The 25215-nt window shown below is 41.8% G+C and overlaps 1 pseudogene; it reads left to right on the top strand.

Annotated features, from left to right (window-relative positions):
* The first annotated feature begins 20372 nt into the window (after positions 1 to 20372).
* Positions 20373 to 21144, top strand: LOC147901167 (uncharacterized; annotated as a pseudogene).
* The last annotated feature ends 4071 nt before the right edge of the window (positions 21145 to 25215 follow it).

Raw genomic sequence — 25215 nt, 5'->3', positions numbered from 1 at the left:
AAAATATCCATTGTCAAAGAGGAGGCTTGGAATGCCAAATCTACCTCAAGCGTTGTTGCCACTATTTGAGTGGACGAGTCAATCGCCACATTTGATTTGCTCGAGTTGACACCCAAGGTGGAGGAAATAGAACTTTGTATAAGGGTGGTAGCAAGCTAAGGGTGTCCACTTCCAGACCACTTTCAGGTGAGTGTGACACCCGCTCGAGTGAAAATACAAAGGTTTTGCTTCGGTCTCCAATACCTCGATCGAGGTATTAGTTCCAATGAAAATCACACACGAGGACAACCGAGCCAAGCCAATACCTCGATCGAGGTGCTGGGCTTTTTTCACCGGACCCAGCCTATACCTCGATCGAGGTTTGCTAGCAAGCCACCTATACATGCCACATCTACCTCGTTCGAGGTATCCTGGCAATCCAGCTAAACCTCGATAGAGGTAATGTGGCATGTCCAGCACACATCGATCGAGGTATGTGCCATCCGACAGGGCAGCCGACATACCTTGATCGAGGTATGTTGGACCGATGACTTGGCTGCATGTCGAATATGTCAATCGAGACATGTGGCATCCGGCTGCTGCCGACATACCTCGATCGAGGTATCGTGGCATGTCAATACCTCGATCGAGGTAGATGTTCCGAGATGTATGGGCATGTCACAATACCTCGATCGAGGTATTGTGGCATGTCTATACCTCGATCGAGGTAGATGTAACGAGATGTATGGGCATGTCACAATACCTCGATCGAGGTATTGTGGCATGTCTATACCTCGATCCGATATGTATGTTGCATGCGAAATACCTCGATCAAGGTAGGGAAACCCTAAATTTTCTTATAAAAGGAGAGCGACCCCCCTCATTCTGCATACCTCGATCGAGCTTCTCCTCATCGACTGATTTCGAATTTGCGGGACGTCGACGGAATTGCGCCAGCGACGGAGAGCGACCGACGGACATCGACGGAGATGGATGGAGCAGGAGAGTCTAGGTAGGGGTTTTTTTATGTAGCATTTTTTTTTGCTAAAATTTAATTAAATTTTAGTTTATAGGAAAAATTATAAAAAATTTCTAAATTTCAAATGCATTTTAATATTTTTTTGAAAATTTTGAATTACGACATTTTTTATTTAAAATGTGAAAATGAATTTTTTTTTAAAATTAGAGCTATTTTTATTAAATAAAAAAACGTTCATAGGAATAATTATAAAATATTTCTAAATTTCAAATGCATTTGTACATTTTTTTAAAATTTTTGAATTACAACATTTTTAATTTAAAATGTGAAAATTTTAAATTTAAAAAACGTTTAAATTTTAGTTCACAGGAATAATTATAAAATATTTTTAAATTTGAAATGCATTTTAAAGTTTTTTTTAAATTTTTGAATTACGACATTTTTTATTCAAAATGTGAAAATGTAAAAATTCTGTTTTTTAAAATCATCTTTGAAAAAAAAGAGAATAAAGTTATTTTTTAAATTAGAGCTATTTTTAATTAAATAAAAAAACGTTTAAATTTTAGTTCACAGGAATAATTATAAAATATTTTTAAATTTGAAATGCATTTTAAAGTTTTTTTAAAATTTTTGAATTACGACATTTTTTATTCAAAATGTGAAAATGTAAAAATTCTGTTTTTTAAAATCATCTTTGAAAAAAAAGAGATTAAAGTTATTTTTTAAATTAGAGCTATTTTTATTTAAATAAAAAAACGTTTAAATTTTAGTTCATAGGAATAATTATAAAATATTTTAAATTTCAAATGCATTTTAAATTTTTATTTAAAAGGTGAAAATGTAAAAATTAGGTTTTTAAAAATCATCTTTGGAAAAAAAGAGATTAAAGTTATTTTTTTAAATTAGAGCTATTTTTATTGAAATAAAAAACGTTTAAATCTTAGTTTATAGGAATAATTATAAAATATTTTTAAAATTGAAATGCATTTTAAAGTTTTTTAAAATTATTTTTAGAATTACGTAATTTTTTATTTAAAATGTGAAAATGTAAATATTTTGTTTTTAAAAGCATCTTTTAAAAAAAAGAGATTAAAGTTATTTTTTAAGTTAGTGCTATTTTTATTTAAATAAAGAAACGTTTAAATTTTAGTTTATAGGAATAATTATAAAATATTTCTAAATTTGAAATGCATTTTAAAGTTTTTTAAATTATTTTTAGAATTACGTAATTTTTTATTTAAAGCCTGAAAATGTATATATTTTGTTTTTTGAAATCATCTTTTTAAAAAAAGAGATTAAAGATATTTTTTTTATTAGTGTTATTTATATTTAAATAAAAAAACGTTTAAATTTTATTCTTAAAAATGATCTTTTAAAAAAAAGAAAATAAGAGTTTAAGTTAGTGAAGTTTGTATTTAAATGTCAAAAAGTATATAATTTGTTTTTAAAAATAATCTATTAAAAAAAATTTATAGGTGAAGTTTACAAATTACTGAAGTTTTGAATTTAATATAACGTTTAAATTTTGTTTTTAGAAATCATGTATCAAGAACAAGAAAATAATAATTTTGTTAAAATAAGAAAATCATGTAATAAAAACAAGAAAACAAGAACAAGAAAAAGAGAGATTAAAGTAGGTTTTATGCTATTTTTGAAATTGGTGCTATTTTTATTTAAATAAAAAAACGTTTAAATTTTAGTCTTCAAAACCATCTTTTATGTGGAATATTATAGATTATATAGTTGGTTAAGAGTTGTTTCATAATTTAGGTAGAGTAAGTAGGCTGTATAAAACACCACATGGGCATTATCCCTAAAACACCACACCACATGGGCAAAGACCCCAACACTAGAGTGGTTAGATGCGTAAGCATATGGCTAATTGGATCTTCTAAATGCACCAGCGCATCGAAAACACATACGTAATTTATGATTGTCCAAAGGTCTCCTCTCTCCCCAAGCATGGGAACCAAGTGATGATCTATAGGAATGGCCACTAGTTGAGGTGGATTGCCCAACCAAAATAGATAATATTGAAAAGGCTTAATTATTTTCTCAAAGTTCTCGCTTTAAAAGGTCTGTAGTGTCAACCCTCTCTCTTTTTTAATGTGTAGTCCGAGAAATTCTAGATGGGCCTTGCTTGTGTATCGTTCAAAGTAATGTATTAGGTATCCTTCTATCTCCTCCATATCTATTGCAAACCCAAGGCAGTAAAGCATTCAAAGAAGGTCTTATTAACCAAACCTCTCCACTATCTGTCCTTAGTATAGGGGCCATAAGTGGACAATGTGGTCCTTACACCACATGTGGAAAAGTTTTATATTGGATAAAAAGTGAAAAAAGGGAAACATATAAGGAAAAAATTTTTGAGACATCTAAGTTTAAAAATGCAACAACTAGAGTTTGAAAAAATTTTAATCAAAATTAAGAATTTTTAATAATATTGAGTTTGATAAACATAATATTGAGCCACACATTTGGCCCATCTACCGGTAGGTACATAGGATGATCCCAACGACATCCTACCTCATCAAGGAGTACGTACAAATAGTTTTCATTACGTAAATAGATTATAAGTCATATTGAATAGAATATTATTTTCATTACTCAAATAGAATATTAATTTCCATGTGTTTTTTTTGTGCATGCGCCAGCCAGCGCACAGGTTCTAGCACCACTATTCATATGCAGATAGAGATGCTGAGAGCTGAGATGAGGGCACTGCAGGATGCTAGGGCACCCCCTCACTTGGTTGCAAGTCTAGATTCAGTTATTGAGGCTTTGGGTCGATTGGACACAGTTGAGGACGTTGTGGATAGCTTTCAAGCACAGGCTGAGGCAGAGATCACTGGTGGTGGCTTGGATTGGAGAGCCATTTGACAGTTGTTTGAGCATGAGTCACATCACAGGCAGGCCTTAGAGGATATGTTTTGGGATGGTCACACCGAGGCGATGCGACCACGATCAGGGCTCCCCTTGCATATTTTACGTTGTAGGCACCCCATCATAGCAGCACACATTTATCCGAGATATCTCGCTACGAATGGTGGTCGATTGCCTCACAACCGTTAGATAGCCAGGTCATTTGCCATGTAGCTATATGCTGAGTTTGTGCTTGGTCATCGGGTAGACTACTTTAGTACCCGTCCAGGATCAGGAGCAGGACATGGTAGGATGGGGCATCAGGAGCGTCAGATTGCAGGTGTTCGGCGTCGACGCGAGGCACTAGAGTTGCACACCATCCCTGCACCGGCATTGCGAGCTATTGGAGGACAGATTAGGGGGGATGTTCATTCAGTGGCATCATCCTTGCAGCACATGGTCTCTGCCCTATCGAGATCACTTTCGATTCCACCTCCCCCACCTCGATCATCGATGGAGCCTCCCACATCTACACCACCTCCCACATCTACACCGCCTCAGCACGAGAGTTGGAGGCTTGAGACGCACGGATTGTAGAGTTGGAGGCATTGTTGGCCGAGTCTAGGAATGAGGTTAGTTATTTTGATTATGTTAGTTTATTTTTTTGTAGCATGTTTTGAACTGAAGTTTTTTGGTTAATTCTCACCATGTACGCGACATGTTTGCATTGCAGGCACATCTATTGCGTCAGGAGATGGAGTCTCGCGTACGACTATGCAAACAGATTTGGAGGAGCAGAGGATTCGGACACGCATAGCATACCATCGTGCGGAGCACTATATTTTGCAGTTGAGGCATATTAGTCGTGATCCATCTCGCCATAGGATCGACCCCAGCGTGGCCCTATACCCCGCTCCTCCTGTAGATGTGCCGACTAGGACACCCATAGACGTAGCAGTCATAGCCAGGCTTCCTACTGCCACTTGCGTCCTTTGCCACGAGGAGTTTGACACCGTAGGGTGGTTTGGACTAGGGTGCGGCCACATCATACATCTCCATTGCATGACCCGCCACATGGTGGCACGATCAGTGTGCCCTGTATGCTTTGCTGACATTGATGTGGCCACATACAGAGGACTAGGCATGGATGATCTATATCCTGGTCATCGTCAGGCCATTGATCCATTCGCCCACGTAGTCTTGACAGAGCACTACAGGGAGGAGGCACAGAGAGCGTTGCTGATGCAGGAGGGTGCTGATACATCGGTGGTTGCAACGTGCGTTCCACGACGCTTTTCATATGGTGATTTCATGCCAGTTGACGAGGCACGAGCAGAGGAGGCACGTCGGATTGAGCGAGAGGCAGAGCTGCAGACATCATTGCAGCAATGGGTGGAGCAGCAGCTAGGGCAGGGCCGAGACCAGCGTCTTCTACATGTAGAGACGATTACTCGCGCTGGATTTGAGGCACGAGTATTCGCACATGCACGGCTATGGGAGCTAAAACGCGCATACATAGAGGAGGCGAGGGAGGCAGAGATGGCAGCGGTGGCGCGTGCAGCATGCCCTCCTCTTCATCAGGATGAGGCTGGCCCATCTCATGCAGGTGATGAGGCTGGCCCATCTGAGCCGGCTTTGCCTGAGGGCACATAGCGGACAGTTGGGCGACGGGTCATACAGGAGCCACGTCAGCGTTCCACTAGAGGATCATATGTAGAGTTATCAGATTCTGATTCAGGATGATTGTTTAGGCTTCACACGTTTCTTGTATAGGGATGCACTTCTGCAGCATGATGATGATGATGTACAGATTCATTTTGGTACTTTCATGATATTGTTCTTACTTTTATGATGTATGAGCATTTTCGTACTTTCATGATGTTCTTCACACTTTGTTTATCTCAGTTTATAGTTTGTTTAAATGTAACATAAACATTTAAAATTAAGAGTATGATTTTGAATTTCGAATATCTCAATTCACACATCTAATACATAAGGTATTTAAAAAAGAATGCCATGTGAAGTAATTGTAAACATTAAGCATTGAAAAAGTGTTCAAGTTCCAACTTTATCATTTTGAATATCATATTGAATTTCGTATATATCAATGCTTGCAATTATTACACTAAACCTAAGAGCCGTGCGAAGTTTCATCCCCATGTGCGTATTTAAAATTAAGAGTATGATTTTGAATTTCAAATATCTCAATTCACACATCTAATACATAATGTATTTTAAAAATAATGCCGTGTGTCGTAATTGTAAACATTAAGCATTAAAAAGGTGCTTGCAAAAATGTATGCATTATACCTTCCACATGGCACAAACCAGATCAGTTGGAGACAAAATCTTGGGTGGATGTACATCTAGGGTAGCCTAAGAGCCATGTGAAGTTTCATCCCCAACAGGGTTTAGGATTTAGGGTTGGTTTAGTCGTGCTAGTAGGGATTATAAAAATGTACGCATTATACCTTCCACGTGGCACATACCAAATCAGTTGGAGACCAAATCTTGGTTGGATGTACGTGTAGGGTAGCCTAAGATCCATGTGAAGTTTCATCCCCAACAGGGTTTAGGATTTAGGGTTCAGGGTTTAGGGTTTAGGGTTTATTCGTGCTAGTAGGGATTGTAAAAATGTATGCATTATACCTTCCACGTGGCGCAAACCAGATCAGTTGGAGACCAAATCTTGCGTGGATGTACGTCTAGGGTAGCCTAAGAGCCGTGTGAAGTTTCATCACCAATAGGGTTTAGGATTTAGGGTTCAGGGTTTAGGGTTTAGGGTTTAGTTGTGCTAGTAGGGATTGTAAAAATGTACGCATTATACCTTCCATGTGGTGCATACCAAATCAGTTGGAGACCAAATCTTGCGTGGATGTACGTCTAGGGTAGCCTAAGAGCCGTGTGAAGTTTCATCCCCAACAGGGTTTAGGATTTAGGGTTCAGGGTTCAGGGTTTAGGGTTTAGTCGTGCTAGTAGGGATTGTAAAAATGTACGCATTATACCTTCCACGTGGCACATACCAAATCAGTTGGAGACCAAATCTTGCGTGGATGTACATCTAGGGTAGCCTAAGATCTGTGTGAAGTTTCATTCCCAACAGGGTTTAGGATTTACGGTTCAGGGTTTAGGGTTTAGGGTTTAGGGTTTAGTCGTGCTAGTAGGGATTGTAAAAATGTACGCATTATACCTTCTACGTGGCGCAAACCAAATCAGTTGGAGACCAAATCTTGTGTGGATGTACGTCTAGGGTAGCCTAAGAGCCGTGTGAAGTTTCATCCCCAACAGGGTTTAGGATTTAGGGTTCAGGGTTTAGGGTTTAGGGTTTAGTCGAGCTAGTAGGGATTGTAAAAATGTATGCATTATACCTTCCACGTGGCGCACACCAAATCAGTTGGAGACCAAATCTTGCGGGATGTACATCTAGGGTAGCCTAAGAGCCGTGTGAAGTTTCGTCCCCAACAGGGTTTAGGATTTAGGGTTCAGGGTTTAGGGTTTACGGTTTAGTCGTGCTAGTAAGGATTGTAAAAATGTACGCATTATACCTTCTACGTGGCGCAAACCAAATCAGTTGGAGACCAAATCTTGCATGGATGTACATCTAGGGTAGCCTAAGAGGCGTGTGAAGTTTCGTCCCCAACAAGGTTTAGGATTTAGGGTTCAGGGTTTAGGGTTTAGGGTTTAGTCGTGCTAGTAGGGATTGTAAAAATGTACTTTTTTGTCCTTCCACATGGTGCATACCAAATCAGTTGGAGACCAAATCTTGCGTGGATGTACGTCCAGGGTATCCTAAGAGCCGTGTGAAGTTTCATCCCCAATAGATAAGTCCACGTGCGTATTTCATTAGTACGTGCGCCATTTTTCATACATAGTCGTGCTAGTAGGGATTGTAAAAATGTACGCATTTGTCCTTCCACGTGGCGCATACCAAATCAGTTGGGCACCAAATCTTGCGTGGATGTACGTCTACGGAAGCCTAAGAGCTGTGCAAAGTTTAATCTCCAACAGATAAGTCCACATGCATATTTCGTTAGTACGTGCGCCATTTTTCACACATAGTCGTGCTAGTAGGGATTGTAAAAATGTACGCATTATACCTTCCACGTGGTGAAAACCAAATCAGTTGGAGACCAAATCTTGCGTGGATGTACGTCTAGGGAGCCTAAGAGTCGTGTGAAGTTTCATCCCCAACAGATAAGTCCACGTGCATATTTCATTAGTATGTGTGCCATTTTTCATACGTAGTCATGCTAGTAGGGATTGTAAAAATGTACGCATTTGTCCTTCCATGTGGCACATACCAAATCAGTTGGGCACCAAATCTTGCATGGATGTACGTCTACGGTAGCCTAAGAGCCGTGCAAAGTTTAATCTCCAACAGATAAGTCCACATGCATATTTCGTTAGTACGTGCGCCATTTTTCCTCAGGGGAGTCACTATGTATAAATCCTCTATATCACATGCGTTCAAGGCATATTTCTAAAAACCCTTATCTGTAAAATTTTTATTAATAAAATGTACCCTTTTTCTATACAAATCTATAATTTTTTTTGAAATTTGTTTTAAATACTCCCTTATGTAAATTAACTTTTGTTAAATTTAGATATTAAAAACATCCTTTTGTTGAACTCACGTGATAGGGTTACATATAATGAGTGACCCCTCTGAGCATTTTTCACACAGTCGTGCTAGTAGGGATTGTAAAAATGTATGCATTATACCTTCCACGTGGCGCAAACCAAATCAGTTGGAGACCAAATCTTGCGTGGATTTACGTCTAGGGTAGCCTAAGAGCCGTGTGAAGTTTCATCCCCAACAGATAAGTCCACGTGCATATTTCATTAGTATGTGTGCCATTTTTCATACGTAGTCGTGCTAGTAGGGATTGTAAAAATGTACGCATTTGTCCTTCCACGTGGCGCATACCAAATCAGTTGGGCACCAAATCTTGCGTGGATGTACGTCTACGATAGCGTAAGAGCCGTGCAAAGTTTAATCTCCAACAGATAAGTCCACATGCATATTTTGTTAGTACGTGCGCCATTTTTCACACGTAGTCGTGCTAGTAGGGATTGTAAAAATGTACGCATTATACCTTCCACGTGGCGCATACCAAATAAGTTGGAGACTAAATCTTGCGTGGATGTATGTCTAGGGTGGCCTAAGAGTCGTGCGAAGTTTCATTCCCAACAGATAAGTCCACACGTGTATTTCGTTAGTACATGCGCCATAGCTTTGCCGCAGTCATGCTAGTAGGGATTGTAAAAATGTACGCATTGTACCTTCCACGTGGCGCATACCAAATCAGTTCAGACCAAATCTCGCGTGGATGTATGTCTAGGGTGGCCTAAGAGTCGTGCGAAGTTTCATCCCCAACAAGTAAGTCCACACGCGTATTTCGTTAGTACGTACGCGAATTTTCTTAGTCACGTTTTTAAAATGTCCTAAAGCACAAAACAAATTACAACATTACTACTAATAAACAATTTTTTGTTTTACAAACACAACAAATCCCATTGAGAAGACATCGGACATCATGTATAAAATAGAATCTAATACAATGATGTGTATGAACGTGTATACAGCCATCATAGTGAAATACAAAATATGAGTCCATGAAAATTACAATGGTACGGTCACACAGTGAGCCTATACATATCGAATACAAAAAAGTGTAATCAACTAGTGATACCCAATAAAAATCAATCTGATCAACTGATGATCCCAAAAAATATGATATGTAATGTGCTACTCCTCAGGATCAGCTCTCATGCCAATAGTTGCAAGTATGCTCTCGTGATCCGCCACTGCAAGGCGCCATCATGGAGTGGACGTCGCCTTGCGAGTGCGAACACAACTCAAAGTAATCTTGATCCCAACAACAAGATGAGAATACATGTATGCCTCCTGATCCGCCATGTACTCCTGGAACTCAATATAGCGACCACGCCTCTGTATCTGCTGAAAATAGTGGCCACCTACGATCATGCTATGAGCATTGAAGTGCATCCCATGCCCATCCACTGTATCCTCATTCAGCACACTCTTTAGCATAGAGCATCACAACAAGTAATAATCCACACCCTCCTCATTGCCCTCCGAAGCAATAACCGGGAAGATATCACCAATACGCAAAATATCTGTAAGCTGGTCATAATCTCTAGAGGAACTGAATCCCGCATCCTGATCATCATGTACCTCCTCCCAAGGCTGGAAGGGAGAAAGCACTTGCCGTACCCATGGATCGGCCCATGGTATCATGGAGCACCCTCCCCAATCATCATCTATGCTTGCAGAGCAAAAACATGCAAACCGTCGAGAAAAGATCGCGGGGTGAGACTCACCTACGCTCCTGATGGAATGGAAATCAAGAGTGCCAGGCACAGAACGACAATCAAAAGGCCTAGACCGATCAAGACTCCCAATGTCCACGCACCAAAAATACCGGCTCACCACCCTATCGTCACGCGACTGAAACGAGGAGGTAGCACTAGTGGATAAGTGCTGGCTGCACCACCGCACCACATCATGTGCATCCTTGAAGTGATCGGCACTGTGACGCAACTGGTATCGACGCAAAGCACGCTTCACGCAAGCACCTGCACCATCGTGCTCTCCCTTACCGTGCCCTGTCTTGAAGTAGCTCCATGTGATCGGAATGCCTGTCTCACGGTGCCATCTGCAGAACCAATAAAACTGTCTAGCGGATTTGAACTGACCACCGCAGCCGTCTGACCAGATCCAGCGCCGCTGCCATGTGACACCATGATCCCTCAAGAAACTATCATGCAAAGTGAAGCAATGCTGCACAAAATGGGCATCATGCGATCGATCATCACTAATGTAGAAGTGATACTCTCGCACAATGACGCGTGAGTCCATGGTGCTATCAATGCCATCCACATGAGCCTGTGCATGACGATAGCTAATGTGCACAAATATAGCAACCTGCAATATGGCATTGAAAAAAAATATGACTATTGAAATAATTCAATATAATGAGGCGGGGAAAAAATCAATACTCAATCACACGTCACCTGTTCGGAGAAATAATACTCCGATTGGATCTCATGCTGTGGTGCAAAGGTGTAATTCTCTGCAAAGTCCACCACTGAGACAACCACCCTTGTAGGAAATGTCCTCAAACATGCACGGAACTGACGATCCTCCCATTTCGCAGTGTGCGAGTGGCGTATGTAGCGGTACAACTTCCCTCGAAAACTGTCAATGAATACAACACGTGGTGTCTCCTTCCTCACAAGCTGCAACCTCCTCGACTATGCACCACCACCTAATGTCAAGGTACAGTACTCATACTGCTGCCAATGAACCATCTGCACATCACAAGTATCTAGTGCAACTCGTGGCACTCTAGCAAAGTCACCACACAAAGTACACGTGCCTTCCACACAATCAAGGGAGTGGAATAAAGCATCACCATCTCGTGTACACAATATGGAATGAATGAAGTCGTGAGGGCTAGTAGGAACCACTCCCCTATGACCATCAAGGGAACAGAATACGTCATACATCAATCCAAAATCCACATGGTAGCGACAACAACATGTGTCACGCTCCTGAGAGCATTGCACAAACCATGGCCTGCATCGCTCAAATGACCTCTGCCCAATCTTGAACTCCGGGTGCGCCTCTACAAACTGAGTGTACAACTTAGTCTGGGTACACTCCAAAAAACATGCACCATGCTCAATGTACACACCGCGTGACACCCTCTTCCGCAATGCCTTCTTGAACACTGGGGATGCTCTGCAATGCTCCTCCCAAAACTGTTGTATGAAGGACCTAGTGGAATCATCCAACAATCGATCGCTGCGAGGTGCATGACCACTCGAAGCCCAAAGAGCATTAGTCTCACTATCCTCTAGACTCTGCCTCCTAATGATGCCTGCTCGCAATGTGCGCGGTGCAATCTGAAGAAGACGTGAAGCGGTACGCACATGGCCTATCATATGAGGTCTACTAATGGCAGCCACAATAGCACGACGTGCTGCCAAGGCATCACTGGAGTTCCTATGCTTAATAGAAGCATAGGAACGTCGAACACTACTAAGGACCTCGCTAGATACAACCCTATCTCTACGTGCACCAAGATCAACAAGCCTCCTACACTCTACCAAGTCAGGGTGATCAATCAAGGATGTGAGAAGAGAAGACTGCGAAGCTGGCGTGAGGTCACAAAAAAAAGACTGCACAATCTTGCTAGTACGATGACGGATAGTGGACTTCGGCAAGTCACGTCGTGAAGCAACACTGCTGCTGCAAGGTGGGGCAAGGGGATCAATGGGAGATGGTAGGGTGGACGGGGGAAGGGAGGGGCCAAGCGGAGCGGGGGGAGGGGGAGGGGGAGGGGGAGGGGGGAGGGTGGAGGGGAAAGAGGTAGAGGTGGAGGCCAAAATGTAGGTGGCTAGGGGAAGGGCGGAGGCTAGAGGTAGGGGAGTGGATGAGGATGGGGGGACAATGGAGGTGGGGGTGGGGGTGGAGGTGGGGGTGGAGGTGGGATGTAGAGGTAGAGCTGGAGGTGGATCAGCGGTGGCAGCGCGAGCTCGAGCTCTAGAGGCTCTCTTGCGCTCACGAGCCTTCCGCTTGCGCTCCTCGTCAATGAGATTTGGGGGGGGGGTTCCTACATCTTTCACGTCTACTAGCTCTACGGCTTTGAGAACCCATTCTCAATGAAAGTAGGATGGAAGGTGTGACAAAGTGATGAGGAGGCAAGAATGGCTAAGAATGGGTGAAATGAACCAAAACGTGGTGTCTTATAGAGAGCCTCAACTCATCCACTAGATTGCTCTTCATTATTATTGGTGGAGAGATGCTAAGATTGAAACTAATTGGCTGAGTTTTGGTGCTAAGATTGAAACTAATTGGCTAAGTTTTGTACCTTCAAATACCTCGATCGAGGTCTGCTATGCCCAGAGCCCAGATCATATACCTCGATCAGACCATATACCTCGATCGAGGTATTCAATGCATTACGCATGTATAAACCTCAATGGAGGTATCCCTAGGTGTCCTCGGTCATATACCTCGATCGAGGTATTCTATGCCTCGCACATCGTCATGTGTATACATCTGGCTGATGTGGCACCATGCATGGTCATGATGTGGTAATATAGTCTCTTCCATGACATTGAAAGGTGATGTGGCATGATGAGTTGGCATTCATGAGGTGGTAGATTGACATGGCAAATTGAGGTGGAGGGATTGGTGACATGGCAAGGTTGAGGAGGTATGCCAAGGTGGCATTGTGTGATGACATGGCTCATGATGTGGAATGATGAGGTGGCACATGTGGCAGCACGTGTGGCAATGTAAGGTGACATGGCAAGGAGTGATGTCACATCTCCTTGATGAGATGGCACCACGTGGTCTAACAACGTGGCATGGTTTTGATGACTCAGCCTTCCGCATGGGCAGCATGCAGACTCCAAAGGCTTTCCACTAGGGTCGGTGATGCTCCTAGCCTACCTCACCAAGCCTAATACCAAGCCTACCTTGTCTTGGTATTAGGCTTGGGTGGCCCTTTTTCCCCCACAAAAGGGAGATTTCACTGTTGGAGGCCATATCGTACGTTTCCCTTACTCAAATTTAACCAAAATTTTTTCCTCTTATTCATCATGCAGAGGACTAAAAATATTGACATTTTTGAAATGTTTGGTCATGTTTGAGAATTACTAGATTTATTTTTAATATTCTTTGTTGATCCTCTAAGGAGTAAAAGCAAGAATTAAACTTTAATCTTCCTAAATCTAACCGTTGGATTTGGGATTTGATGATTCAACCAAAATGCATGTATTTTATGACTTTATTTATTATAAATAATTATTTATAATTAGATAAATCATTCAAAAAATTACCAATAAATCAAGTTAAGCTCTACATAATGCAAAGAGACCACTTACAAAGTTTCAATAACATTTAACCTAAAATGAGTGAGAAATTTAGAATTTAATATGACACTCTCTGTTCGTGACAAACGTGTGACCACCCTGGAACCATGCTGTGTGACACAAAGAAATTTTTAGTGTGTGCATCAAATTTTCGATCAGACTATACGATTGTGTGCACAATAGCAAGTGTGATGTTGTGTCAGAAGACTTCAAAGACTAGATCCATAGGGAAGTAGGTGAGATTTGCATTTTTGTGTGCTAAAAAGCTTGTTTTTCCACCTCCTAAGGATTGGGGAGTGAACAAAAAGTGGACACCCTTAGCTTGCTACTTCCCATAAAGAAGACACTATAATGTGAGATAGCTTCGAAGGATGAATGGATGAATTTTTTGGCAAAAGAGTCCAATCCTGAAGCTTGTCTTGAATTTCTAGAGGCGGCGGTACTAGCTGAAACGAGTGAAGCGAATAATAGCCTACCATAGAAGGCGATAATGCATCCCCAAGGCATATTTTCTAGCAGCCAATGGAAATGATAAAAGAGTCCCATCATCATGAATGACATCAGCCATAGAGGAGATCCCTTTTGAATTAAGGAAGTATGATTGTCGTCTGGGCTCCTGCAATGGCGACAGTGGAGAAAAAGCTTGGGACAATGAATACTTTCAGCTCTCAAAGAATTGTCCTGTAAAGAGTCATGCCCATGCCAAGCCAAATGTGAGAGAATATGTTTCCAATCCAAAAGCATTTGAGAGACAAGAGGGCAACCTCAAACTTTGCCTTCAATACTTCCTATGAGAAAATCCCACTGAGTAGGCCTCCAATAGCCAAAAGCAAGGGTGGTGATTTGAAGAAGCAAAAAACATATCATAGCAGCCCAAGCGTGATCCTCATGCAAAAATTGGAGCATCATTTTCCCCTTATGAGTGAGGATATTCACATTGAATATTTAGAATATTCAATCCCACATGCCATTTTGGCGAACATAACTATTTTAAAGGAAGTAAGCGCAAGCTTTTCTTGCCATGTTTTGAATGCCAAAAAATTTCCATAATAGTGGATATAAATGAAGATAGATCAGCCTTGTTAAAGAAGATCAAAGGAGAATAAAATTGGATACATGCCACCAAGCTAGATTGAGCAATTCGGAGCCAAACATGTAAAAGACCAAGTAGCTAGGTACCAATATTCAAGCTTCTTTTTGAGTTTTGGAAGGACTTAATCAATCTATTGGCGACGAGTAGTCTTCCACCTAAGAGGATAACAAAGATGGTGGTCTATTTGATTGGGTAGAAGAATTTCCCTTAGCCATACAAGACTATGCCAGTCTTTTGAATGCAAAGGCAATAGGTGAGATTTCTGAAAATTGACATGAAGGCCAGCAGTCTGTCCATATAAAGAAAGAGCTTGCATAAGCATGGAGAGATCCCTTTTAGTGTTTTTGGGCATAAAAAAAGAATCATTTGCATAATATCCTTAAAAAGACCTATGGCTGCATAGTGCACTTTTCAAACAAAACATCCACCTAGAGTTCGTGTTAGTCAATTACCCACATTAGCTGCAGCTGGCATCCTACCAGGAAAAAAGATAATAATTGTATGCTTGGCATATTCTCGTACAGGATCCACAATATCATCAACTTCAACCATGCTCCCAATCGTGGGGAGAGAGTCTTTCCAATCCTTACAAGTGTCTTCAAATCCCTCGTGCATCACATCATAAACCGATTGGGCTTCCAGAGAGACATGCCCAGGCTCACATCTTGACACAAATCCTGCTTATCTTTCTTATGCATGTAAATCTTTGTGGTAGCCATGAACTCCTGTATAAGTAGAGATGACAAAGAAAAGCTCGCAAGAGGTCGATATAACAAACAAAGAGGAAACATGACTAAAAGGTATAGGGATAGAGAAAGATTATAAACAAAGGCTATTAGGAAAAGAGTCAAGCAGTAGAAAAGTACAAACCCAAGAAAAGAAGAAAAGAGCGACAAAAGCCCCAAAAAACACCCTCAAAACTCACACACAACACACAGTTATGATGAGAGATGATGAGAATAGTAGATAAAGGGCGGTTGAGAGGAGGAAAAGGTGATAGACCTGGCTGCACGATTCTCTCCACAGCATGCTATAAAGAAATAAATCAATGACATCAAGTACATACCAAAACATCGTACTCATGTGTGCTTGCTCTAAAGCAAACCATGCACCTCATGGAGACATGTACCAATAGCCTGTGTAATCCTACAATGTCCCCTTTTGAATTATAGCAACAACATTGCCTTTGGGACTGTAGTTAGGCGAGGACTATTTGGAAAGGGGTTGCGAGGATACTCAGCATTTTTCATACTTCCCCTTTCTTCATGACTTGGGGCTCGGTCACATGGTTATCCCTTACTGGGCCCCAGGTGTTTTATGAGGGTGAGCCTTCTTCCACCCTTCACAGGTGTTCATGGGTATTTGGACTGACATGGTTCACACTTTGATAGCCATTTGGGCTAGCAAGCAGGGCCCTTCACGGGCAGCCTCTTCTAGAAGGACTATATTTCTTCGAGTTTGGAAGGGTTCTCCCTTTTTCTTGGAGGTTTCTACTAGATTGAGATGGCACTATCAGCCCCAATTCTTTCTTTTTGGCTCTTGAGCTTTTCATGCATTGCATGGTGTATCCCGTATGGAGCTTGCTCTAACGATTTTCTTTAATACTTAATAGAAGTCTCTTTTTGGAAAAAAAAAATTACAGCAACAACCATCTGAAGATAAAACCCTAGGGCACTCAATGGAATCCACCCTCATGTCAGTATCAATAGCCACACTCCTGGAAGAGTCTAAGCACTCCATGCTATACTTCACCTTCACAAAGGTATTTGACTCCTCATTGGCCCACATCTCTGCATTAGACATCTTCACCATGACTTCTAGGCCTCTTCTAGGTTGGTATAATTGACCTCGATAATACATGGAGATGTCACCAAGGCCAGTTCTTCAATTACCACATTAGCTTTGGCTTTTGTATCAACATGTGACTTTGAGTTGGACTCCTTTTTCTGATCCACCTTCTTCTTTCTGCAATCCTTTGCAAAATGGCTTGGTGTGCCAAAATAGAAACACTTTTTCTTATGCTTCCTCTTCTTGGATGTGTCCTCTTCATCTCTAGAATGATCCTTCTTGGGCTTGCCATCGTTAGGCTTACCCTTTCCTTTGCTAGTTTTATCCTTTTCCAACAATGCCTTGTCATTGTTGCAGTTGTTGTAGAGCTTATCCCTAGCTTCTTGCTAGAGCAGCAATGGACCCAGCTCCTCAAAAGTCAGTCATCATAACAAAGCTCTTGAAACTCCATGGTAGCCTCCTAAGTACCAACAATAATGCCAACTAGTTTGAGTTTACCTTCTGACCAATTGATGGTGGTGGCTGATACCTCATCACCTTGACTTAAGAGAATGGCCCAGGGCCTCTAATCGATTGGGGGAGGAAGAAGGGAGAGAAGGGGATAAAGAGGCTTTTGCTTCTAAAATTGACATCTCTGCGGCTAAACCTCACAACAAAATCTAAAAGTAAACTCAATTGTCTGTAAGAACTCTATACACATGACAAAACTCGAGTGACCCTCCTTCTTGCAAGGGCACAATCCTCCACTCATGGAATTTGATTCCCTAGAGCCTCTAAATTAGGCTCAGCCTAGGCTCAGCCTTTAGTAAGGTTTGTGCCTTCAAGCTCCTACACTTGTGAGCCTCCTACTTGGACTTGCATACCAATGGTAGAAATCGACCAATAGAGTGTACACACGGTGAAAGATTGATAGAATAGGCTAGGAGCTCACACATTGTGTGTGGTGAGTGGAATCACAATCTTCTTAACTTTATGTGCTTCAAACAGGTGTGCAAACTTGTAAATAGACAATGATCCGTCCAGATATAGAAACCACGAAAAGAATATATTTTGGTCCAAAACTATGGACACAATAGCCAAGGTCCAGCCCTAGATGAACTTTGTCTACAACAACTCCTAGTCTCCTCTGCCTCCTAGATATAGGTATGAGGGTGTGCATATAGATGCCCCTACTGCTCCTCTGTTGGTTGATCTAGATCTGTTGGATGATTGAATGCCCCCTAATTAGGGGGCCCTTTTATAGGCCCAACGCCCCTTCAAAAATACCAACCTAGTCAGCTCTAATGGGCCAACTGGCTTCCTGTTTGCTGGCTAATTTGGTTGGCTAGCCAACCGATTTGGTTGGGTTAGCCCAACTAGCCCTATATAAGGGCAAGGGGCCAACCCCCCCTTGCTCCTTTCTTGTGCTGATGCCACCAAGGCCCTTTGTAGCCCTTCTGCTACTCCACCATATCTTCCATGCAGACGCCTTCTTGCACCAACATTCCTACCTTTTTCTTGACCATGTATAGGCTCTGAAAACACCTACCACAGTTACGTACACTTGCTACAAATAGTCCATACTGTTGCTAATGTCAACATCATCTCATCGCAGTCTTTCAGCTCAACGTCCTTGCACATTTCATGCTCTAGCTAGTCCTTGATGTCCATGTGTCCTTGTGCCACTATTCTTTGTGTATGTCTTGAACAGTGCTGCCCACACGACAACCTTGGTGTTGTTCATGTGGAAACCACATCTTCTCACTTTTCTCTATCTGATCCTTGCCCTCATGGAAGCCATGATGCTGCCCATGTGGCCATCTCTTAGCCACTAGGTTCAGCCCCCCCATGCTCTCCTCATATGGGGTCTTAGAGTTGTAGTCCTTTGAAACATTTCGATGTTGAAATATTTTGCTAGCTTTTCATCCAGTGGCTCCTACTCCACTAGGTTTGGTTCCACTTTTGCACAACATCCTAGTACATAGGTCCATCTCTGGTAGCACATCCTAGCATCACCACCTTCAGTCTCAAGTTCCTGCCTTCAAACTCGAGCAATCTAGTCATCATGGTCTTCCAGTTGTCACCATCATAATGAATGAATAACCTGGAGACTTCCACGCACCATGCTCTGAGGGTCTGTCTCAACCCATCCTTTCTTTGGCAAGGTCTGCAACCAATGAATATCTCCAGATAACATGGACCATGAACTCTCACTGAGCTCTCAAACAGGTACTCTTCTAGGTTTAGTACATCTCATCCATTACCTTCCAGCAATCTACGTCCGAGATTTCAAGAAGCACCCATACTTCCCCTTCTACCTTTGAAGAAGGTGAATTCCTTCCAATCTCGCATTACCTAAGACAAGTGAAGAGCAGAGTCTCTCCATAGCATGCTATAAAGGCTCAAATGAAGAACATCAAGTACATACCTGATCGTCGTACTGCTTGTGTACTTGCTCTGAAAGCAAACCATGCACATCATTGAGGCACATACTAATAGCCTATGTAATCCTGTACTATCTCCTTCTGAAGGATAGCATCCATTTGAACATGAAACCCTAGGGCACTCCATGGAATCCACCTTTGTGTTAGTATCAACAACCACATACCTGGAAGATACCAAGCACTCAAGGATTACGATCACGTTTTCATGTTTGTGTTAATGGGTTATTAACGTTTGTTAATTACTCTTCCAAGCAATGTGAAAACAACGTGATCATGTAGTTTACCGAAAAAAACATCAGTATATTAGATAAATGTACCGCCGGTATCCAAGATACTACCAACGGTAGAATTAATATTCCCGGTGATAATATTAACTATTCCGACGGTGTGAATACCGACAGTATTTTAATTAATATTCCCAACGGTAATATTAACTATCCCGACGGTAATAATAATATCATCGGTATTCACACTGTCGGGATAGTTAATATTACCGTCGGGAATATTAATTCTACCGTCGATAGTGTCTTGGGTACCGATGGTGCTATGGGGTGCAGATTCCTAGTTTCACGCGTGCCTCGAGGCTATATATCGGTGGAATGGCGATAGAGGCTCGCCATTCAATCCGGTTGTGGTTCATATCCCGATAAGTTGGGAAAGAAAGTGAACCACGATTTGGATCTGAATAGTTGTAAGGCTAAGTGGGTAGAGAGAGAGAGAGAGAGAGAGAGAGAGAGACTCAATTACAAAGCCAAGAGAAAGTGTACAATGAGAGAGATACTAGTAACCTTGATAATTAATGAATGAGACAGAGAGAGAGAGAGAGAGAGAGAGAGAGACAAACACAAAAACGCACACTCTTGTTTTTTTTGTGAAACCATTGAGTCTATCAATTAGTACAATTTACAAAACGCCATATAAAAATGCAATTTACACAATGATGCTAAAAGCCTAGGCATTAAAATATACTTGAAACTAGAATCACATAGGCCTTTTAATTGAGTCTCTCTCTCTCTCTCTCTCTCTCTCTCTCTCTCTCTCTCTCCCTCGATTTTGGGAGTGACTCTTATTGTTGGGTGTGTTGAGTTCGGGCCTAGGATCGATGTGTGATAGCAGACAGAGAGCCTTGCCTTCATCACACCTTGAGAAAAAAATTCTTAAGTCTATGTGTCTCTCCCACTCGGAGAAGAGATCAATGTAGTTTCATAAAGGTTAGATTTTAAAACGAAGCCGGCCGTATTATTCTATCGGATTGGGATGTTTTTAGGATGCATATGCTTCTATGTATGGCTCTGTATTCAAGGCCTTTCTTTCCATTCGCTCAGCACGTTGGTCGACCATGAGACGTGCGCTCTTTGGCATCGTTCTTTGCAGCAATAACCTTTTGCATGGGTCTCGAAGTGCTGTTCATCAGTACTCTAATGGGCATTTCGTACATAGGGAGGATGCATAGCTGTTTTACGGAGACGGCGAGGGGATGCACGCTAATTCTACCTCCGAGGGAAACCCCGCAGACGGCAGATCTTACATCCGTTTTGATTCTATCAAGTTTCGACGGACAAATGAGTCTGCTTTCCGCCACTCGCCCAATGAATCTACCACTGATCAGATTCAGGCCATCATTTTTCAGGCGTCTCACAGAGACAAGATCGGAGGTGGGCAAGGCCCCATCTGTTGGACTCTCAATCTAGCGAGGGAACGAGGTTGTAAGCAAGGCGAACTAATTATACAACCTTCAGCAGATGACGGAATTTGGCCGTATTCCACGACCGTCGCGTTCGAAGGAGATTCCCTTGAAGCTATCATGCCTCGAGATAGTGTGGGTATCACTAAAACTGGAATGTACAATCTCTATTTCGTCTTTTGCGATCCGCAGCTAGTTGGTGTGGTCATAGATGGAACGACGGTCTGGAAGAATCCCGCGGGCTATCTGCCAGGTGCAGAGATGGCACCTCGGCTGAGATTTTATGGTCTAATGTCTTTAGTATACCTTGCCACTTGCCGTGGCATGGACTTCCCAGTAGATTCGTTTCTCGAAAGACAGACTGCCGTTCCATGGCGCCCTCACATTGCTTATCGGTCAGGGTCAGTTTGAGGTGGTTCTTTGGTAATTTGGATATGCAAATCTCAATGCTACGCAAACAGCCCTTTTGCATACTAGGGGTACTACTCATGACTGGGTGCAATTGTGCGTTGAGCCGATGTTTAACTCTTTCTGGGCAATGGGATTTGGAATGTTACGAATCGTCTGCTTGAGAACGATTCTTTGAATCTTTTCCATGGGGTATGCTGTGGTTCGTCCCGCAAAGGTAGCTTGGAAAGCCTGTCTCGTGCTTACAATATACATGTTGGCGACGCAGTTCCTATACATCTTTGAGACTGCGCAAAAACTGATCCATCCTTCAGTCAAAGCACCTCTATCCCTTATTCTGCTCGGTGCATTCTTGAATGCTTTTTACGTGTGCTGGATCCTTAGATCTTTGGCAAAGATTTGTGACAAGCTGGAGGCAAGGCAAATGGTCGCAAAATGGGAGTTATACAGGAAGATGGCAAATGCGATAACAGCATACGCGATCGTTGCGACAGCTTGGGTTGGTTTCGAGGTGTATTTCCAAGCAACGGATGCCTTCGGCAGGCGGCTTGGATTATCACGGCTGTATGGGATGCCCTTTACGTTACATTGCTGTGTGTTGCTTGTGTCCTCCTGTGGCCATCTCAGAATTCTATAAGATATGCCTACTCAGAGGAGGCTGGAGAAAACCTGGATGACGAGGATGCTCTTCAAATCCTGTTGGGCAAGCCAAGAGACCCAAGAAGAACCACGGAAGTGTTAATGTTTTAATCTAGATGATTAGTGTGACAAATAAGTGTCCACCCACACACGCCATGTGTGATGTATTGAGATTGAAAGGTTGATCCACATGTGTGAGTTGAGATTGAGATTTCTAGAGACTTATCTATCTTATGAGGGTGGAGATTTGTTAGTGGAGCCCCTCACAATTTGGTTAATGTGATTAGTGCTTACACTCTTGGCTAATTCCTTCCTAAAGTCTTGCCTCCAAAACATGTGGAATAAAAAACTCCTTTTTCTTGTAACGTTTGCCACAAAGCTCTAGATTTGTGAACTAGTGAGTTTTTGAACATTCCAACGTGCATAGCGCACACACCCCCGCATGAAGAGAGAGAGAGAGAGAGAACTATCGATTACAATTCTTAATGAATTTGAAGGCATTACATCTTAGAAGACCAAAATCTTTTTAATCAAAACACAATACTAATCCATGTTTTCCCAAGAACAAGGCACTTGCACATAACATGGATCATATCTTATCTATGGTAGAACTTCATCATTCAACTAGTTTTGCTTTACTAGGCGGTTGATAATGACTTAAAGTAATCTTATTTTCAAAATCTTCCCATCCATGAACTACGCCACATGGTGAAGGTGCTAACGATTAATAAATAGTTCCTTGAAGTTCTTGTATACCAAAGCTTACATAAGCTGCTTCAAACTCAAACACACATCAACCTAACCAAAGGTGAGTTGCTACAAAGAGGGTTAGTTAGCCAATGGCTTCCCATAGCCTTGTATAGTCAAGTATCTAATATTCTCCTAAATACTGATCTAAGCAACCAAGCATCTCACAAGGTGGCCATGGGAAGGAATTCATAGAATGGAATATAAAGAGCTCAAGGGAAATTGACAGAGTATAAGAAATGCAAGGGAGGGGGCGGAGGCTATGAAACTCCTCAAGAGGTGAAAGGAAACTCATCTAAAGGGGAAGGCATTCGTGGGAAGGAGATTGATAGAGAAGGAGAGAAAGAAGTAAGCCTAGCAACCAAGCAATCCACAAGGTAGCCAAAAGAGGGAGACAATAAAATGGAAGATAATAGAAACTAGATACAAAGAGGGGATGGAATAAATTAGGGAGAAAAACAAACTTAATAGACGGTGGCTGAAAAACAAACTTAATAGATAGTGGCAGCAGTAGGGACTTAAGATCCATGATGCAAAAGCCAGCCGCCCCTAACTCATTATGTAGATTTAAAGATCTAGTTGCCAGCCCTCCCTTCACTCAATGATTTGAAATCCACTTAGCCAAATTATATCCATCTTGCTGAATCCTAAGAAGACATAGGTGAGGTTGAGATCTGGATCAATGAAATGGACTTGCAAATGGTTGGTGGGTGGGATGTTATTGGGGGATGTGAAATTCTAGGAGCGGATGACTATCCAAAGAATACTAGCTAGCTAGCTAGCACTACTTCTATGACTAATTGGAGGCATCCTCGACCCCACTCCGACCACCCTTGGAGCCTTCTTTGTCACCTTCTTCTAGAAGGGGGATGAGAGTGAGAAGAAGAAGGAAAAGGGAATCAGAAGGAGAAGGAGAAGAAAAAGGGGAAAAAATGAGAAGGAAAAATGGAATGGAATGGAGAAGGAGAAGGGAGAATGGAATGGGAAGGAGAAGGAGAAGGAGAAGGGAGAATGGAATGGGAAGGAGAAGGAAAAGGGAGAATGGAATGTGAAGGAGGAGGAGATTAAATTGTTGCAGTGCGTCTATACATGCGGCTACCAATGCATCTATAGGTGTGGGTGCACAGTTTAGAAAACACCTTGACACGTTGTTAGACGCACTCCAACACCAATTCTCGACAAAAATTTGACAACGACCGACCGGCCCCTACATAAAACAAAAGTTCCCAAAACCATTCTTTCTTGCATACGAAAGAGGATGAATTGGAAGAAAACATAGAATCTTTCCACAAGTACAAGAAGCATCATAGATTGAGAGAGAAGAGCAACTGACAAGAGACTTACCTTGGATAGAGGTATGAAAAACTTCTTCTTCTCCTTCTCTTGTGGCTTCCTTCTTCACCCTCTTCTCTTGTATGCTTGGAGATCAATGTGTATGCTTGGAGATGGTGTAGATGCTTGGAGATGCAGAGTTCCTCTTGTAGATGGGAAAACAAGCTGAGAGGAATGCAAGCATAGCAAAGTGAGGAAAAGGTTTTGCTCATGTAGGTTTAAAAACCAGTTAGTGCATCTAAAAACGCTTCTATTAGCACGTCTATACTGTATAATAGATGTGCCTAGGGATGCATTTCACAGTACAGACACGCTAATAGAAACGTTACATATTTTTGGGGTAAACATTTCAAGGGTTGTCTTCACTAACATTTTGGACTAACATTTTGAGTTGTTATTATTTATAAGATGTCTTCATCTTCAACAACCACCTCCAGTGAGGATGAATCCCTTCGTCTCCCCAATTGATAAATATGGTTGGAGCAAAAAATCAAATATATGTGTGATCAATGTCGAGGGAGCATGTAGAATTACACTCAGTCACATCTCAAAGTACACAGAATGGGATGCCACTACAAGGCATAGGTCATTTTCTGATGGAAATACTGACCTTTCTTACACAAAAGTTTTTTTTTGACAGGCGCAAAGGTCATTATTTACGTCATCGATAAGCATTGAAAAAGAATGATCGCTATATAAGCGTCGCTATATAGCGACACTAATAAACGTCGCTATATAGTGACATTGGTAAACATCGCTATATAGCGACACTAGTAAACGTTGATATTTAGTGACAATTAACAAAAGCTTTAAAAAAACATTAGTGGGGCTAAACAGGGCCACAGCAAGCCCTGTATTGCCCCACTAATATTTTTTATTTAGTAATTACAAAAGAATGTTTTTAATTACAAAATTTTCCTTGTGGAAAGGGTGATACAAAATCGCTCAAATGAACCGAGTGACAGAAGCATATACATGTCGAAGATATACAAAATTGTTTGTTACAAAATTACCCTTTCGAAAAGGGTGATACAAAATTGCTCAAATGAGCCGATATACAAAAGCATATATATGGTGAAGTATATGCAAACTACTACTACTACTACTGCTCATCCGAATCGTTGTCGTTGTCCTCATCCTGATCTTGCTGGCTTGATCCTTGGCCCTCATGAGCTGTGTTTGATCCCTAGCCCTCATGAGCTGTGAGTGAGCTGTGCCTGATCCCTGGCCCTCATCGAAGGCGTGTAAGCCTAATCCCTCATCATCACCACTCACCTCCGCTAATTGGACGTTCGAGCTTTGATCCTAAGAGTGAAACCATATTAATTGGAAATTAGATTGGAACTTAAAGAATAAAACAGTTTAAAAAGTG

This window comes from Dipteris shenzhenensis, chromosome 6 (genome assembly GCF_047967505.1).
Source record: "Dipteris shenzhenensis isolate YYH24624 ecotype China chromosome 6, Dip_SZ_1.0, whole genome shotgun sequence".
NCBI classification, from domain to species: Eukaryota; Viridiplantae; Streptophyta; class Polypodiopsida; order Gleicheniales; family Dipteridaceae; genus Dipteris; species Dipteris shenzhenensis.
This window is presented reverse-complemented; position numbering and strand designations above follow the sequence as displayed.